Source organism: Lupinus angustifolius, chromosome LG04, assembly GCF_001865875.1.
Source record: "Lupinus angustifolius cultivar Tanjil chromosome LG04, LupAngTanjil_v1.0, whole genome shotgun sequence".
Taxonomy (NCBI): Eukaryota; Viridiplantae; Streptophyta; class Magnoliopsida; order Fabales; family Fabaceae; genus Lupinus; species Lupinus angustifolius.
This window is the reverse complement of record NC_032012.1, coordinates 10,749,599-10,769,313: the sequence shown is the minus strand read 5'-3', so window position 1 is coordinate 10,769,313 and position 19,715 is coordinate 10,749,599. Positions and strand designations below refer to the sequence as shown.

General features: G+C 44.4%; 1 protein-coding gene, 1 long non-coding RNA gene and 1 other non-coding gene across 3 annotated transcripts in view; 1 reads left to right on the top strand and 2 right to left on the bottom strand.

The window, feature by feature from the left end:
• The window catches only part of LOC109345815 (heparan-alpha-glucosaminide N-acetyltransferase-like), an 87,491-nt gene that overhangs the window by 34,727 nt on the left and 33,049 nt on the right, over positions 1-19,715 (bottom strand). The gene's annotated exons all lie outside the window — the stretch shown is intronic.
• On the top strand, positions 12,614-12,685 carry TRNAG-GCC. Its single transcript has one exon. It is a non-coding gene; the product is annotated as a tRNA-Gly (tRNA).
• LOC109345816 overlaps positions 14,038-19,715 on the bottom strand; it is a 9,572-nt gene continuing 3,894 nt past the window's right edge. Inside the window, exons 2-3 of the long non-coding RNA XR_002107449.1 lie at positions 16,310-16,312; positions 14,038-14,050 (exon numbers count right to left, since the gene is read on the bottom strand). This is a non-coding gene — a long non-coding RNA (uncharacterized LOC109345816). The remainder of the gene's footprint in view (positions 14,051-16,309; positions 16,313-19,715) is intronic.

Genomic DNA, 19,715 nt, shown 5'->3' with positions numbered 1-19,715 from the left:
TTCTCCCAATATAGTTGAGTTCCAATACCTTTTTCCCGAAAAGCAATCAGCTTAGATCGAACAATAAACATTCGGGATCCTGAAAACTACTGCCGCCACGCCCCCTGTCCATTATAGCTGACAAGATAAGCACATTGATCATGGAGTCACCATCGACTCTCAAATTGGAAATCAAGCTGAACTCGCTTAGCAGTTTGAGCCGTCTTTCAGATAAGAGGGCAGTGATCTGACCCAGGATCATGGAAAACCTGCGCTGCGCTTGAGGGAACAGAAGGCGCCACTCAGCCGTTGCTAGCGCACGATCAAGCCGAATGCGAACATTTGCTTCCCCAGGTCTGACATTACACCGTGTGAAAGGAGTTCCTTTGAAGCCCAGATCAAGAAAGCAACAATCATTTAGGAATTGTTTGAAACTCCTCGTCTGGGAAAGAGTGACTGCCCTTAGACCATCTTTCTAAGCACTGGAAGCAACCAAAAGAGGTTTCAATCACCAACAGCCAGCCAGGGAAGTTGTAATGAGAACCCTAACTGAGTAATCAGTTCCAAGACTCTTCTTCTTTTAGCCTTAATTTTCTCCCCACGGACACAAGTAAGATGCCATTCATAAGACCGACCCCGAAGACGAGTTGACCACCAAATCAAAAAAGTATATTGATTGACCCTAAAGTTGGATAGAAAGAGAACTGTCCGTCCACAGAGCCAAACCACTTGACCGACCAACCGGGTCCACATAAACCTTATTTAAAAATCCCAAACGATTCCTCCATCTCTCCAGTTTATATTGAAAATAAAAAGTTCTTTTCCTGTTTTTGGCAAATTGGATGTTCAGATGCTTATTGGGTTCCACTGTTGGTTTATCTGGAAAAGTCGGTGTGCTTTGTTGTTTGAGAATGTGAACCAGGACCCTCTTGCTATTGCCCACGGAGCTATTAGAAGTTATACTGAATGGAAGCCCAGGAGTTGCATTCTTTAATCGCCCGACCCTCCAAGACTTGAATCAGGAAGAGCTTTTATATACTATGCTGCCTTTTGCCTTGCGCTTGGTCTTTTTTCTTTATTGCCTTCGCCTGTACAACTACATTTATTAAGGGCTTGTTTTGTCTGATCAAGCAAGCGTTTAATCTCCTCCTCGCTTACCTTTCTGGGTATTTTTTTCAGAAGTTCTTTACTTTATGTTGATGTCATCGAAGCTACAACAATCAAGGCTGGGCCTTTTATTGCTCTTCTCTTGTCCCCTCGGGTCGGACAAGCGGTGGAACTGGAAAACTATCAATGCTTTTCTCCCTGTCTTTCCACTCATATAATGAAAAATAAATTCATCTCGGATACGTCTTCTTCCGTGATCCATTTCATGAATCATTAGAGTGCGCGTTGCGTGAGGAGTTAAGGGCTATTCCAGTCGATTTATCCTCCGCTTCTGGCCGTCTCGCTCCTATCGCTTTGTTGGCTGACAGCCCCTATCGCTAATCAGAGAGAGGTAGCGAATCGAATTAAGTGGCGGCCTTGAGCTCTTCTTCTTTTAGCCCTCTTTGCCGCAGCTATTCCATCTGGTGGTATACTAGAGTCGATAGGCCTGCCTAAAGGCTGCTCTTCTGCCTTACCCTTAAGTAAGGGCGGTGGAACTCTTATACTTCCTTTATCCGCTATCGCTATGTCACAAAGTTGGGTAAGCAGTAGAACTCGTTGCCCTTTCTTCCACGCTAGAAGTGAAAGCCCAGCCAAGTTCTTGGAGAATCTATAGTTTCTGGTGTTGGGCGAGATGGGGAGAAAACTCCACTCCTTGCTTCAGCCCTTCTTCTCCCACAGACAGACCTGGGTGGGGATCTCTACTCGAATAGAAGGCGCGAACTCATCGATGCTATGACAGCCCTTCCTTGCCTGAAAGCTGCTGTTTTCTCAGGTCGAGTTGAGGGCTTGAGCTTCTATGATTCCTGTATTCTTGCTTTTTTTTTTCCGGCTGTCTTCTTTCTTTAACAAAAATAAAGGCCAGTTCTTGTCTAATCGATTTAGGCTCCTTCCTCTTATTATGGTTGAGCTGCCACTGATTGACTAACCTCAGTCAGGATCTCTGATCCCTACGACATGATCTCAGGTGATCCCTCTCAATATAGTATAAAAGCTCGAGCTTCTCCACTGCTCGATTTCACAAGTAATTGAGTGGCTGAGCTATAGCTGCTTGAATAAAAGACAGGCTTTTTCAACTCCCTCGAAGCCGGAACCAGTGCTATCGGAGGGCAACCGTCGCTACTCCTTCTCCGCCGTTGACTGATCTGATGACCTTAAATGCCTAGGTCCTTCTTACATGGACTTGAAGTTCCGTGCTTGAAGTGAAGCTGGAACGAGTTCTTTCATAGCCCTATCCCGAGGATAGAAGGTTTAATTCTACTCTGCTGCTGACTTAGCTCGTCCTATCTAATCCCTTTCCTTTCTTTTTATTAAAAAAAAAGGGGGCTTGAGTGGACAAAGACTTCTGTACCTATTGGTCAAGTGGTTAACGCTCCTTCTTATGCTTTTCCTTATTCGGAAATTAAAAGATTTACCTTGTTTGTTCACCGGGTTCATACTCAGAGAAGTATGCCACGTATGTCCTTCTTGGTCTCTTTCTTTGTGGCCAGGGGAAGTCGCATGAATAAGGCAAGATACAAAAGTAAGATGCCCCACTAGTCTGATTTTATTGATCACTAGCCCTTACTTACTCTCAGTCACTGATTCAAGAACGAATACCGAGACAGCCGTTCCCTTGCCGGTCTACTGCCTGATGGCTTGACATCGCTAAAGAATCAGTAATTGAAAGCAAGAGCTAAGAATCAATAAATGGAAAGAAAGTACCAATTGGATTGGCAATGTGCGCTCAAACCTGCTACTAGTCTCTGTGATCACTTATCTAATTTCAGTAACCATCATTCCGCCAGTGAATGTGTAGCGAAAGAAGGGAAAATCACTACCCTTTCTGATACATCTGACTGGTTTACTTTCAATCAATCTTCAGAGCACAGAGGGAATTACCCACACCGAACAGCATGTGTTAAGCATTTCGTTTAGGCAAATAAGAGCTCGCATAGCTTCTCTAATCTCCATCATCTTATCTAGCCTTTCTTCGGGAATAGCGGGACGGGTTCCCTATCTTACGAGCAACTATATACAATCCTAAAGGGGAAAGCTTCTCTCGAATGTATGAAGGAGAAGAGATACCCGAAGGCATATTTTCATAAGCATTTCCTACCCCGCCTGAAGCTAGCATATACCCGCCATGGCGAAGAGGCCATATGTTGCAGAGGTGTGTCGAGGCCTGCTACGCAGAGGCTCACAGGGAAGAAAGAAGGGCAAGTTCACCTTGATAGCTATAATGGACAGGGGGCATGGCGGCCGTGGTCCTTTTCCCCTGCAATGAAGGGCGGAGGATGATGATGAGGATTGACTCACTGATTAAGACGCCATGAGTAAAGATGAGTAAGAGGTTTTTAGTTCGAGTTGGAGTGGAAGCAGTGAAGGAGGCGAGTTCCCTAACCTACGCGAGCCTAAAGAGAAGAGAGTTCAGTCTACGAAGGGTTCGGGTTATCAGTCCGGATCAGTCCCACGCAGGCCCTTTCGGAGAGGTCTAAGGGGAAAGAGACAAGGAGGAAGAAGGGGTTGATTATCTACGGGAAGAGCATCCCTGCGCAACGACATAAATCGCGCCACTTGAAGTGCGTGCTTTACTTTGACTATCGGGCATTAAAATCTCGCTTTCTTTCTAGTACCGTCTGTGATCAAAGATCGTTCCGGATTCGTCGGTCAGGAGTGAATCAGGCTTTGGGGGTCGGTAAGAACCATCAACTAAACTAATAAGGCTAGCGCTTTCGACTTGGACTAAAGGGCAAAGCTCCCCCTCTGCAAGCAAGATAAGGCCTTGGTGATGGCTGAAATCCGCATGCATTTTGAAGAAAGAATGGCATCACCGACTCTCTACCATCGACCCTATTCTCTCACGTAGGATCACCAACCATGGCCCCAACCCCTTAACTAATAGATGCAAGGGTTCATGACTGGGCTAAATGCATATGGATCGGAAGAAGGATCCGGATGCCTTGCATATCGCCCACAAATGCTTTATAAAGTCTTAAGCAGAAGAAGAGGAAGAACGAAGCTTTCCACTTATCAATTCTTCTATTCGGAGGTCGTACGAATGAGGAGAGCAGCAGCTACTTCTTGACTTTCAACCTACGACCGAAGTCAAGGACTTGACTGGACAGACTGATTGAGAGACAGACCAGGCTACTTTCTATTCTATAAAGAAGAGACCTTATTTATTTCCTTATGATAGGCCCACAGGATAGAAAAGTAGATCGTTCAACTCTAGCTTCTGTTTTCAGGTCCCACATTGAATCTCAAATCGATCTTTGCTACATGCTGCTTAAGACATTGAATTCGAAGAAAGAGAGAGTGAGCAGCTGACTTGCAACCTAGGACCTAGGGGCAGGAAAGAGGATCTTACCCCAAGACTGACTTTCACTATGCATTCATTACTGGCCAGCCAGCCAAGATCGGCTGTTCGCGGTCCAAGCGGAAGGGAAGAAAAGCAAAACAAAGAAGGTGGGCGCGTAAACAATTGATTGGCGCTTACTAGAGCCTTTCCGTGCTTGTTGGATGGGTTGGATTATAGGCTGGCCTGGCTAGCTATCCGTGCTCCCTGTCTGTGAGCAGGGATTGGCTTTATTTGACAATTAGCTGGAAGTCGGGTATGCCTATTCAACATAAACAAAGGCGCTGGGTAGATCGTAGATTGCCGGGTATGAATTCGATTCTAAGTCGGAGAATGCCCATGAAGAGGGTCTTATTAGAGAATATGCTGTTTTGAAAGTAGCCCTAGACAGATCATTGCTAAGAGGAAAGCAGGGAAGAAGAGACAGGCTTACTTACTGAAGCAAGGACTAGCAGCGCGTCTTGTCCTAGAGCTAGCCTCAGTAAGTCCAAAGCAAGAAAGGGGAATGCTTAATGAATTGAATGCCAAATAGGCTAACGAACGTCTTTCATTCCCTCGGATCACTGAATTACCTTAACAGAGCGGGTAAGATTACACTCTTCTCCGCATGCTCAGTCTTCATATCTATTTTATGAACCACTTTTTCTGTGACATTCATAGAGTGAATTGCAAAAAAATGGGGTTTTATCTCTATTTCTATTCTATTTCCCACAGCTTCATGCCAAACCTTCACGCTCTACTTAATGAATGCCTTACCTTCATGCCTTTCGAGTCGAGCCCGGAATCCAAGGAATTGATGCGCCAAATCGTCTGCATGCGCTGAATCGTCTTCTCTGCCTTTACCAATGTGAGGAGGCAATCCTGATTGTTTGAATTCAAAGAAATGCTAGAAGTACCGCAATATCCCCGATCTACGATAATGGGGTATTCTCTTGCCCATTGGAAGTAGGTATTGGGAGTTTCAAGGCTTAGCAGCAGCCATTAGACAAAAACCTTCTTAAAGCATCACTTCAGGGCTACCTGAAGAAAAGTCACTAAAGAAAACCACTACTTACGATATTTCCTCATCTTCAATGTCGCTAAATAGTGGGTTTTTCCTAACCTAATAGGGGTTTAGCCTATACCGTAGTGTTAAAAAAAAAGCCTTTCTAGAGCCTTACTTCATTCTGGTGTCTTGGATTTGGTTCGATCAGTCTTTTCGTAAAAAATGAATAAGATGCATTGGGCGTTTAGGCTTTACTAATAAAATAACATAGAAAGGGCTTTTTCAGCTTACTCTGCTACAGCGGAACGTTAGCAGGGTGCCGCGGTTTGTGGGCTTGAAGGACTTAGCGCCGTGACAAGTGGTATCAGAGCCAAGCCATGGCTAGTGGGAAGAACCCGTAGGCTAGTGCCGTCGAGCCACTGCTTACGGCCATCTGCCCTTTATTATATATAATTAGAGATAAAATCTGGGATTGACGGCTTTGGCATGGATGGATGAATTGCTTATAGTAAGGTAGAAGCGATGCGGGATGGGATAAATCTTCTCTCTTTCTTCTAAGCTTGAAAGTCGAATATCTCTTTTCTCTCCCGCCTAAGGAAAGAGGAACGAACGAAGTAGCTCGAAAGAGGGGCATCTATCTCTATTGATCGAGCTGAAGGAGATAGGGGATCCACTGAAATTTATCTCCTCTCCCACTTCTCCAGCTTGGGAATACTTCCTTCTATTGGCTATATATCTGTAGTCACAATGCTAGTTCCAGCTATCTTCTGGATAGAAGCGCAGGTGCTTGAGTTCAAGGCAGACAGGTAAGGGTAGGTAGTAAAGGCAAGCGCATAGTTCAGTGATCTACGGCCGAAAGAGGGAACTCTCCTCGTTCCGAGTCGCCATGAGGCATAAGAGCAAAACATTCCCCTAGAAGGGAGCTTCGATAGGTATCCTTTTACGTACGCTATTTGCTTCGATGCTTTACTACTCTTGAATGTCGGAAATAGGATTATCTTTTTTATTCTTTCTTGTCTGAGACTGATGCCAGCTTAGAAAGAAAGTGAGGCACTATTCGCTAATCAGGAAAGAGGCTTGACTCTTGCTTGTCGATCTCTATTCCTCCTCGTACATTAAGCAGAGCAGGGAATAGGAATAGTAAAATAAAGTCGGAAAGTCATAAGGTAGGTAAGCAAGCCGCCCTGGTGCCAAGCTAAAGACAAGGATCACATCGATAAGAGCAAAAGCATGGCCGAGGTTGGAAAGGAGTACTCATTCGACATTACGAAAACGTATGAGATCTTTGACCGACTGTTGAAGGATGAGCAGTTAAAGCTTGAAGATGGTCATGTCCTTTCATCGGCTGAAGAAGTAATGGGAAAGAAAGACTTTTTTAGGGTCATGTTAAAGCATCTAAAGGGAGGGGGGCCCTAGACTAATAAGGCGATAATAAGATAAAGAAGACTTTCCTCGCTTCGCACCTTAAGGGGAGAAAGCTGCTTTCTTTCAGTAATCCGTTTACGGCAGGTGTGGGTAAGCTGGAGGGGACCACAGTAGGGAGAGTAACTAGCTGATTTAGTGAGGTTCCTGCTATGGTGAGGGATAAGATCTTTAACTCTAGTAGGAAGAAGACAGGTGGGAGTGGGCCGAGCGAGAGCACAGCAAGCTCTAGGGGTGGGCTGCAAGTTCCAGTGGTGGGCTGGTCCCATTTTAGACATAGTAAGAAGAGAAGATAGGATCTTAGAACTAAAGAGCATCGACTGCAACAATGCATTTAGCACCTTCGAAAAGCCCGAGTCGAAAGGTAGTGAGGGGTGTCTGCCTAAGTAGCCCAGTCATTTAGGAACTTCGAACATCCTTTTCCTTCATGCTAGAGCGGATGTAGTGGAATTGGGCTATCTATTCTCTAGTAGAGTCCCATCCGGGAAAGAGGGAACTACTATCTCGATCACCCCATCTTTAGCTAAGAGAGAGGAGGTCAAGCAGTCAGGCTAATCAGTAATGATACTCGAAGGAAGACGAAAACAGGGTTATTGGAACTAGTTTTCAAAGGCTGTCTTACCCCTTCCTTTAGTGATCTATAAGCTATAAACCTTCCTCACACCTAAAATAAAAAGAAAAAAGACCTAGCCTAATCAGACAAGATAAAAGCGAAAAGAGAAAGAGAGAGCTACGTTAAAACAAAGAAAAGAGCTATATCGAAAAGATGGAAGGTCGATCAAGATAAGAAGGAAGGTCATAGAGAACCGTTATAAAGACAATTAGCAGCCTTATAAGAAAAGAATGATGTAAGATCAGGACAGAGAGCATCATACAGCTATATGAGTCAGTACGTACCTACATTGACCCAGTATCTCTCACAGATGAAAGAAAGCAATCAGACTCTTCCGTATCCCATACACCCATACCACCATACCGCCTACTTCACTGAGTAGATAGTTAAGAAAGAGAGCTTAAGGTGATAACATATAAAATTTTATATGTAAGGCGTTAGCTCCCCTCGCTTCGCTCGATATGAAAACCCCGGTAACCTGGTATTGGTAGTAGCATCAGTCTCTTTCCCCTCCCTCTGTATGAGTTGAGAGGCTGAGGGGAAGTCTACTAACTATAGGGCAACTCCACCTGACGATTGTTGTCTTCTTTCAATAATGCTTTGTTGGTCACCGCAGCGAGGCATCGCTGATAACATCGCCTGTTGTACAGTTGCTTTAGCCTAGGAGCCAACCTAGCTAAGGTTCACTCCTTTTTTATTTTATTTCCTTGAGAATGAAAAGTCCTCATCCTCACCCGCTGCAAGCACTTTTTCTTTGTTTGTTTGTTCTTTGTGCGAGTGAAGTCCTTCTCTGATTCATAGTGGGACCCGCTGTTCATTAATAGGGCTTCTTCCTTTTCTATCTATTAGGAACTGCTTGTAGAAGAAAGAAGATCAGGCAGTTTACTGCTAAATGGGGCTAGGAACTCCTATCCCTCATAGCCCAAGGAAGGGCAGTAGCTTGATTACTTGACTGCCAGTTCCAATGTCACCTCGTTCTATCTATCTTCCATCCGTTACCTTGTTCTTCTTGCCACTGGGGCTTCAACCTTTCCATCATTTCCTGCGATCGAGCTAGCTTAACATCCTTCTTAAATTAAAGCATGATGCTGCTATTCTGCTCGGCGCATTTCTTAGGGATTTTCCCTTGGTCAAGTAAAGGACCAGGTACTTGAGTACAGAGGTCTTACATAGCTCCGTGACCACAGACTGAATCATGAGCTAGGAGGAGTACGAGTGATTAGCGGGAATCTTCGATTGCTCGTTCGCTAAAGTCCTGCTATACGCAATTCAAGCTGCCTGTTGATTCAGTACGTTCCTATCCCCTTGGGGAGTTTGATCAATCTTCCTCACCCCTATAAGCACTCTACCTGGCATCCTTCCTTCTTCGTGAGTTCGTATGAAACTGGTGACTAAGCCTTTTCCTTCTGCCTTTGCTACCGCCGCCTTCTAAAGAATTTAATCCTTAAGCTGGATAGCCTAAAGGTTAGGCTTAGTTAGTTAAGAGTAATCCCCCCTTGCCTTTGTTTGAGAGCAGTCCAATACCAGTTGATTCATTAGCAATGGTAGCAGGAAAAAATCCACTATGCTTTGAGCCAGTTATTCATTCGTTAAGGCTTTTTGCCGGCTCAGATGCTAAGATAGGAAGCACTTCTTTTCCATCGGGTGTGACTGAACTACCTTCCCAGAACCCAGAGCATAGCCTTAGACTGATTCGTCTACCCTTCGTGCCTTCCCTTCTCCCCTGGGAGAAGTTGAATCTAGCTAATTCGATTTGATCCGATCATCTCTTTCAATCACTGAACACCAACCAAAAGAGGCACTCGCGGCACAAAAACTATATTAAACCTTCTACGCCGCCTCCCATCTCAGGAGGACTTGCTTCTTAGTGCTCCGTTGGACGGGGACTCCTTCTTCGTTTGAATGCTTTGATGCTGTTAATTTCGCCATGATCTACTATTTATAGACAGACGATAGCACCGAATTCGCCCGAGTAAGGTCGACTAAAGAGTATTGACTCTATTACTGCCAAGGAATAGAGGGATTTTTCAACCGGGAGCTGATACGCCCTTCATTGCTAGTAGTGCACTCAATTCGCCAAGGAGCGGGGGAAGAAGAGCTTATTCTTATTCAATACTAGCTGACCCAGCCTATCCATCTCAGTTGGCAAGTCGCATCCCGTGCTTGGGTACGAAAGTAGGCGAACTGATTGATAGATATTCTTCGGATTTGCTGCCTCTACGCCCCTTCTGTTCTTCAGGAAACCTATTTTAGTTCTTCCTACCACCGGGAAGGTTGGATATCTAAAATCGTGCATCTCCTATTATGATTATGATTTGGGATCGGGTAAAGTTAAATATCTTATCACTCTGAATCAGGCCTTTTTTGAATATGGATATCTTTCGATGAGCTCAGATTTAGACATCGCTCTGAGTTTTGACCCCTAGACTGGAACCTAAGTAGCTCATGGTTGAGAAAACCGGTCCTATCTTGAGGAAGCAGGATAGGAAGATGCCCGAAGTGAGATAAACAGCCTAGCAAACTCTTTCTATCTAAGAGCCTTTCTCTCCGCTTTTTCTTGAGTGGAGTATGTATGCTTAAAACACAGGATTTTAATCGGATTTTGGGCGAGACTGCACCATCAAGATCAAAATTGGGGTCATCACCTCTGTAGTGTTGTGAGCTAGGTCTCTGGAGTCACTCTGCCTGGATACTCCTCAAGGCCTCAGTTGATTGGCAAGCTGGCTGACCGTTCCCTCTCTACCTGCTTTATCTCGAGAGCATGGAGCTTTCGGTCTGAGTTTCCTCATCTCCTTCTCCCTTATCCTTCCGCCACTGGCTCAACGAATTCTAGTAATTTGTTCTAACCCAAGTGTGGACTCGTTCCTAACGCCATAACAATTATATTCCTTTCTTTCTCCTCGTACAAGCAATCTACCCCTATGTCTGTCTGTACAAATGGCCCTAACATTGCGTTCTAAGCGCCAATCTCGATTCTCCTCGCAGTTCTCCCTTTAACCTCTAATCAAAAGTCTAGCTGTCTGCCTCTTTGTCGTACTAGGGGCTATATTCTTACCATAAATAAATCTTATTTTCAGAAATCAGTCTCATGTCTCCATCTATCTACTCGCAGTGTCCTTTCTACCCTCAAACCTAAGGCTCGGTCAGTTCACCTCTTAGTAGGACTTGTGATTGGGCAAGTAAGGTCTAATAGCCGCTACTGGAAGTTCTTTGTCCTTTCAGCAAGTCTCCGGTCCTATTCCCAATGGGCTCTATCTCACCACCTCCTCCCTCCCTACTGCCAGTCGCGTAGGAGTAGTCTGGGAACCTTCAAAAACCTTCCCCTCCAGTCCGTCCTACCGTTACTCATGTCCCTAAAATGTTCTGATTCCACCTCTGTCACTGCGTACGTTTCCAATTCACAACCTGGCACTGGTTGGTCTCCTGCTATATCCGCTTCCTTTAGTCTTCGCCTTTAGATAAGATAACAAAAAGTGTCCGTTTATTTAGGCATCTTAACTATTCAAAAGCTTCCTTCTCCTTGCTATGGTTACGACAATCTTAGGGGTCAAGCTTCACGGCGTACGTCCGTCTAATCCATGTATGTCTAACGCCATTTGCTGCTCCAAGTAGGGGGGCAAAGCAGGTCCGGCTGTTAGTGGCTTAGGGGCATTCTTTTTTTCATAATTGGGCTTAATAAACTTTAACAAACTTCCAGATCTGTTACGCGATTGCTGTTCAGCCGGGCCGGAACTCTTGAAGAAGGGGCCGACTTTCTTCTCGCTCCTCTCCTTTCAGTCGAGTGGCTATCGCTCCTCTTTTGGCTTAAGAAAGATGGGGTGAGAATGAGGATCACTTCGGAACTCTAGGAAAATTGGCGTTTTAGGGCGGGATCTAAAAGTTCTCGTGTTGGTTGCGGAGCCTTCAAAAAGGCCGTGAGAGGGTATTTTTTTGGCTTCCTCAGGGCCGTGTGAAGCTTAGCTTGCTTTAGCAGCCACGTGATGATTCAAGATTCGTGGTAGGCGTAGGAGCTGGGCGAGGCGGTAGCGAAGCTCAGGTGGTGATGCAAGTGCGCGGTGAGCGTAGTAGCCCCTCGGGCATGCTCTTTGTACAACCAAGCGAAGAGCTAGTGAAGGCCGGAATGGAATATCGTATGTAGTGTAGAATCGGATCTGAAGCTCTTTACTAGGATTGGAACAAGCGAGGAACGAGTGACCACAAGCTCCGGCGCTCGACATGCAGTTAGCTTAAAACATGTTCATCATGTGCAAAGAAAGAGGAAAGGGGCGAAGCGCACCTGCGTGAAGCAGCCTAGCATCACTTTAGATAGGAGCAGAATGGATGACTGACAACTGAAAGTTCTTCGGATCGATATCTCGTACGACGTAATGGAGATCTTGGTCTAGGTCCGGTGGTTCGCAGAATTCGGGACCTAACGATGTTCGATTCGTCACATGAACGGGAGCGGACGATTCCCTCGTCTCTCCCTTTTTCGGGGAATGGCTGCAATCACAAGCAAGTGATTGAATGAGTGGGGGGCTCCGAAAGCACATGCGGGATAAGCAGGTCTTTCAGGAGACGGTCTAAGGGTCCGGTCTAGAAAGAAAAGAGAACTATCAACAAGCTGGAACTAATCAAGATCAATAGGAAGAGGAGTTAGCTATAAATTAATTTTTTGACAAAGTTCATGCCACGACGATCTATACTATATGGAAGGGCTTGTTGATGCATTCCTGTTGAAGTTGAAAAAGAGACAAACATGAGTCTTTCAGCTCCCGGATCTGCTTGGATTATCTTATAATAAAATAAGAGGAGCCGTCTTAGGAAATTACTGAACTTAAAAGAAAGATGCCACCCCCTTTCATTAGGAGGCGAGGGAGTAACTTGTCTGATCTTGCGGTGCACTCACTCCCGTTACGAGAATGAAATGACGCCCCAGCTCGACTCGAGACCAAGACTCCTTACAACTCGCACCAATAGTGAGCGGCCGGAGATTGATTGAAAAGGCAGCCGCCCCTCCCCCCTAGCCGCCTACCTACTCGTGCTCGTAGCTCGATCGGAGGTGAAGACTTTTGTCCGGCGGAAAAAGAGAAGTCGTCCGTCTCAAGTGATACGTTAATTGCTCAGTAGTGCTTCGCCACTACCGTAGCTGGCGGAAATAGCTTAATGGTAGAGCATAGCCTTGCCAAGGCTGAGGTTGAGGGTTCAAGTCCCTCCTTCCGCTCTTGGCTTCGTCGTTTAGTGGTAACGAGTAGAGTAGGCATCGCCTCTCGATCCAATCCGTCTTTCCCTGGCCTCCCCAACACACTCTTGATACGAAAGAAACCTCCCGCCATAGAGAAGAAAGAGATCTAAAGTCTGGGTCCCCTCGATCACCCTTCCCTTGAACCGGAACTGGTCGAGAGAGATGAACCCGCACCACATTTTATAACCTTCGAACCGAAAGCCCCAACTAGAGATGGAATTCCATAACCTAAAAAAGTAAATTGAGAGCTCCCGGTTCAATTCAAGGGAAGGTCCACCAATAATGGAAAGGCCATTCCCCTCCCTATCCCTTTCTTGATCCCTCATTCCACGAATTCGTTTTTACTGATTCATTCAAGGACTGAAAGCTTTTCGTTTTATGAAAAGGCATAGACTCCCCACTTCTTTGTCTTATTAGCGCAGGTGTTCGTCAACGATGAAAGCCGCTGAACTTAAGACTCGAGTTGAGAAAGAGGGCTAGGCCAAGGATAGGAGGGCTTTCAGGGACTGGGGAGGGTGGATTATAGAGCTAGGGGCGGATCAGAGGTTTGTCCATTGGGATTGGGCATGGACGAGCCTCGACTGGGCCAGCATTGATGAAAAAAAAACTTCTCCCATCGCATCATTAACCGGTGTAGGATTAAAGATCAGGTCCAGGATTCGAGTCAAATCGACCTTCCCTCTCATCTCAGGGTGAGGCAAGGTAGCTTGCTCAAATGTTCGTTGTTCAATATCTCGGCTGCTCAATTGGACTAGCTGCTCCCATTCCTCAAAGCCCGGAGTGGATTCTAGGGGAAGGGCAGAGCCTCACCTTGCAGTAGGAAGGTTTTCGTTGCTGGGACGGGTTCAAACTGAAGGGAGGAGGAATGAAAGACTCCGATCTTACTGGGGATTCATCACTGGCTAGGGCTTTATAATCAAAGCATGGGCATCTGCAACTAAGAGGGAACAGTAGATCGTCGATGGAAGAGCCAGGTCAGTCAACTTCTATTGGGACTTCTATTGATTATTGATTCGACTAGAGGGACTCCTAGCAATAAACTTGTATGACGGGGCCCCATGGAGACGCAGGAGATGCAGGAGTGAGATAAACAGCCGGATCGACCAAAAAATGATAGGCCAGAGGGATGGGCTCATTCGACTAATTAGTGATCCCTGGCCCTACCTAACAAAGAGATGTCCCTAAAAAAAAATAAGAGGGGATTGGTTGATCGGAAAGCTCGGGCAGGAGTAGGACATTCCATAAAAATATTTCTGATCCGCTAGCTCTCACTCCTTGCCCTATTCGGTCAAGCAGCTTCACTCCTCTCAAATCCTATTTTTTCATCGACAGGTAGGGTGAATTCTAAGGTTCCTTATTCCGGTTCCGGTTGTAAAGCGGAAGAAGAGGGAGAAAGAATGGGCACAGCCCCACCAGCAGCCCGCGTTTTCGACCCGAAAGGAATTAAAAATTAAACAAGAATCTGTGTTCACTATCTATGGAGCGGAGTGACTATCCTGAATCTCCTCTTCCCTATCTCCCCCTTGCCTTTTTTTCTTTTTCTCGCCGGCAGGTAGTTGACTTGCTTACTTGTTAGAGTAAGGAGAATCCATTTATTTATTTCTGATTGATCTGTAGTTCAAGGGCACTCTTCCTAATCCGAGTTTAAGATGGAATAAGACCCAGACGTAGAGTCCCGTCGGCCGGTAAGGGATTTTTTCTATGGATTTTTTATTCCCTTCAGTCCTTACCTTTAAATAAGGGATTCTTCTCTTTCCCCACGAGGTCTTCAAGCCAGATGGAGTAGTGCATCTCTGTCTTGAAAGCCCGCCCTACAGATAGGAGTTCCTATCTCTACTGCCTATCCAACCCGAAGATTCTTATTCGTGGTGGAGTGCTTCGAGTAGGATCCGACCCCATCCCAGCAGTCAAAGTCCTTCCTGACCCGGCTCACCTGCCTCTGAAGCTTGAATGCCTTTATAGAGGAGGCTACCCGAGGAATCGATAAGTTTGAAGTGGGATGTGGAATGTGATTGGTGATGGATGGTGGTTATTAAATCAGTTCTGCATCAGATGATGAGCCCGTGCGAAAACTTTTTCTTTTATTGGCGCCCGATAGGTAGGCTATTCGATTGAGTCGAAAGCCTACCAACGCACGCATAAAGGTTCCGCGATTCGAGCGAGAGCCCAAACGGGGGAGGCGAGAACATCTTGATCGAAAGCTCCACTTTTCTGAATAATGAGAAAGAAAAAAATTCGATAAAATCGATCGAGAATCTTATCATCTGTTAGGTAGGCCAACCGACCGAGTTTTGTTGGGCTGGGCGTCCATGTCACAGAACCTTTCTTCTAGCCAAGAATCCCATTATTGATCGAATCGGGGCGGATCTTCCTCTCGCAAGCCTTTGGATTCACCATCCTAACGAGCTCTTTTTTGCGCCATACAGTAGCTAGTCTAGTAAAGCATTAGATGGTTCCCCAAGGGCTCAGCCTTTGATTACAAGTATAGCTTAGCTCATAGCCTCCTTACCAATGAGACAAGGCGGTAAAGAAAAAAGACCGTTCGGAAACCTCTAAGTGGGCCTTCCTACTTTACATCATTAAATACAAAGGCAAGGTAGAATAGCATCAGTCAAGCTCTCACAGCAGGAACGGTGCCGATTCCCATTCTCATTCCTTAGAAGCCGGAGCCCCCCTGACAACTGTCTTTGAGTCCGTTCACTCCTCACTCTACTAAGACAGGGTAAGTGATTATGGATATCCTACTTCCGGTGGGGAGACCGTAGACTGAACTGAAACCCACACTCTTTCTTGTGTGTAATGAGTAGCTACTAGTTAGAATGAATTCTTCTCGGTCTTTCAGACCAACTCCTTTTATAAGCTCTTCTTAAACCATAGGGCAGGTTTGGAACCCTAACTAACTAATTGCTTTTGTTCCGCCTTCTCCACTTTACTCCACTGGTCGAGAACTCTACAGCTTCATCCGAGATCCTTCCCAAATGAACATCCTAGCCCAGTAACAATATCTTATCTTCCCTGTTGAAAGCCTAGAAAATCGGATCAATTGATAAATAGAAATTTATGAAGACGATTTTCCTCATCTTTCTATCGTTGTGCTGTTCTACCCACTGCTTATCGATAATGAATAACTTTAATTTAGTTTTTGGTAGGGCTTTTCCCCATTGCCATCCCTTTTTCCAATTCCCTACTTATTATTTATATACTCATATAAGACTTCTATTCAGACATGATGGATATTGAAACCAGCAACTTCTTAGGAGAGTAGCTAGACTGAGTTCCACTTCTATACTCCAGTTTACCGAGGGCTAATGGCTGGCTTCTTTGTCTAGTCGCAACTTTCAAACTTAGCCTAGCCGATTGGCTTTGTTTTGTTCCTGATTACTGCCCTAAAATCAAACTTTCGTTCAGTGACATCACAAGGGTTGGTTTGAACGCTTAGGGCAATTGGTAGGGGTCATCCGCGCAAGAGCGCTTCTTCTTTTGGTCCCTATGGCTGGTAGGGGTAGCATTGACTATTGGAGTGAGCCAATCCTTTCTTTGGTTCTTTATAGCTGATAATCAGTATAAACTCAGGGGGTATGAGTGCATGATTCTTTCTTCCACAAGCTTAGAGAAAGAGACCGAAGGAGGATATGAAAAATCCGCGGATTCCCTAAAGCTAGAGCAGCTACTTCCTTAGAACTGCTCCGAGATGGTATTCAAGAAAAGCTCACTAGCAGAAAAAGGGTTTTGAAGAAGCCGACATTGAATTTACTACCTAAACTGCCTTTCTTTCAAGATCAAGATACTACTACTACTCCTATGATTTCATTACAGGGAAAGGAAGTTAAACCTCTCAAACTCGGAAAAGAAAAATCGAATCTTTCTTGACCAGGAGCAATAGACCCCGAAAGGTGTGAAGTTAGTGCCTCCGCTTCTGAAAGAGCTGCGGTTATAAAAATACCAATTGAGTTTTGATTCGCTGCATCAATGAATGTGCTTGCAGAGTGGGGAACTATAAGCATAACAGCTCTTGAAAAAGAAAGGAAAGAACTAGTCTTGATGCCGAAAATCCCATCTTTTTTTGTAATTAAAGTTAACCTATAACTTTCTACCTTAGTGCCGCTGTTGGAACTGCAGATTCTTTATGACTGGACGGGTACGACCTCTTGCTTCTCAATGTCATGGAATGGATAGGTGATGTTTCCAACCGGAAAAGACGAAAAATAAAAAATTATAAAAATAAGAGCGGGTGAAGGAGTTAAGTTAGAGATCTCTTTCTAGACCTTGAAGTCACTTCCGGGATTAGCTTGATTTGGGCTAGGAAATCCTTTTATTTGTAGCATATAAAGTTCACCCTAGACTCTTATGGTTAGTTTATTCCGCATCCTCACCATCTAATTAAAACTCATTACCGACTGCTGCAACCTTTGCCGGGAAAGAAGAAGGAATTTAATCCAAACCCCTAACTCGATAAAAATTCTTCATCTGCACCTGAGACAAGTAAAGGATATCCCACTCCGGTAAGCTAGCAAATAATATATAAGATTATAATTTGATAAAGTTCTTTTTAAAACTAATAAAGTTCTCTTCGATTCGAGTCGAGTGCATAAGCCGCTTTCCCTTTAGGAATCTTGTCTCAAGCCATTGATCTTAGCTTTGGCCCTATCTGGAAAGGAAAATCTGAAAGCTTCCCTCTTTTTTCTGCCTCTCCAGTTCAACAAAAGGATTCTTTCTTCTGGTTTACCAAGATCTTAGTCATTTCACCTCTGTACTTTGATTAAGAGTTCAAAAGGCAAGGATTAGGATTTTTTTTTTATATGTGAATAGGTCCCTTAAACTAACCTATCCATGGGATAAACCCTCTTAGTTTATTTCCTAAAGTAGTCCTTCTTGAAAGAAAAGATTTTTTAGTTCTTTCACTCCCGGCTGTTTTGTCTTATTCGTTGATCAGTTTTCTTCCTTCCTCGGAAAAAAAAGACCTAAGGTCAGGAGGATAGTTCCCACCTACTTCTTGCTTGAGTTGAATCAGCTGAGAGTTCAAGCTTTGATCTCGCAATATGTAACGTAGGAATGGAAATCCTCACACTCTTTAGGAGTGAAGCCCTTATATCAGCTTTCCTCCAGGACCGGTTATTGATTCAATCACAGCTTATACAACTCGCAACTCGGTAATGAAATGGTCGCCATCAGCCTGAGATCAGATCAAGGTTATCGAGATTATCTTTCTAGACCTTTCGAGGATTTATCTAGGCTAAGCCAAAGAGAAGAGGTATCAACCGGGTTTAATAACTTAGGATGAGAATTCATATAAATTTTACATCGGCCACATATTCTGTAGGTGTTGACCACCTTTATTCGTATAGTCTCGTCAAGGTAAAGTAGGGATGTGGGAAAATAACTTTCTTCTCTTCCACCCATTTTTTTTTTATTAGATGACCGAGTCGAAAGAACTAGTTTCTTTTCTTTTCTTAAAAAAAAAGCCAATCATCGAAGAAGAAGTTCCCCCGCTTTCAATAGAAGATGAAGGGTGGAATGATGAATTGGCAGAGTTTGCTTTACCTACTTTAGGTCTTAAATCCCAGAATAAAAATTCTGGATGCTGTCAGAGTTCCCGATGTCCCATATTCATATTATTAGATTAGTCTTTGTCTTCTCTTGGTTAAGATCTGTAACTCTTAGTGGCTTGAGTAAGCAGATATTAGAAGCTCTGTAACCCTTGGATTTTGTCCTTCCGCAGTGGAAGATTAGGCTAGTTCAGTTACTTCCGGCCGGGGTCAACGAAGGTCTTAAGTGGAAGGAAGAAGTCCTTTTAATCTCCCATCCGCATATTCACAATAATCAGATTCCGAATTATAAGCAAAGAATGCCTTTGCCCGAACCGATACAACTGAGAAAAATGAAGAGATGAGGAAAGGACTTAATCTAAATCACCTCACCCTCTACATCTTTAACAATTACTTACGGCTGAGGATTGAATTCTTGGAACGGAACTCTTTATAATTCCAGCGTCCGTCAAGCTCTTAATAGAGATGGGAATGCGAAAACAAAGAATCTATTTATTCTTATAATTTTTTAGGTAGAAGTGGAAAAGAACTCGCCTAAGGCTTCCAACTCCAAGAGGCTCACTATTGCTAATGTGCGGCCCGAAAAGAGTAATAGAATCCCAAACCAAAGCTACGTCGGACCGGACTTTTCTGCTAAGAGGTCGTCACTTCCTAGCCTTCCTACCTAACTTGCCTTCAGAGCTTTATTCATTCGATAATGATTGTTTAAGATACCTTTTTTTCTCCGGTAAAAGGTAAAAAGGAGAGGCAGCAGATAAGATTTACACTGGAAATTAATAAGCTAGTTTACTTCTATTCTCATATGGTTTTTTCTCTTGTAAATTCCCTTGTCCCCTTCTTACTATTGATTCTCTTCCTTCAATGTGAAAAAAATAGGATTGGATTGATGGACAGAATCCTTTCGACACGGTCTTCTCTCTCTTTCCTATTGCTATTGGGATCCCTTTCATATTCATATTCAATAAATAGATTGCCTCTATCCATTTATCCCTCTCTACTTCAAAGGGCGGGGAGGTAGGAAGGAGGGCCCGGCCCGTACTCTAGAGCGTTTTTGACTTAGTGTACAGGACAGTGGTATGCGTGTCAGGGGATAAAATCTATCAAGGTTTTTGGCTCGCAATAAAACTAGGCCCCTGATCGAGCAACTAGGAATCCTATCTCTCTCGAGTCAAAACAACGGCATTCAAGCCAAGCCCAGGGAGCAGCTTCACCTTCTCTCCTCCGCAGGCGTGTCCATTCCAAATCCAAAAGCAGTAAGACCCCGATACAACAAAAAGACAATAAAATTTAGTTACCTACACCTAATTCCAGACCGGTTAATGCAAGAACTAAAAAAAAAAAATATTTAAAGAAAAAAGCCATGACCGAAGGAGACTACAACCTAGTTATGATATGAAGACCGGCACCCATTGATTTTCTACCTTATAACCTCTTATGGTAAGGGCAACCCCAGTAGCCGACGG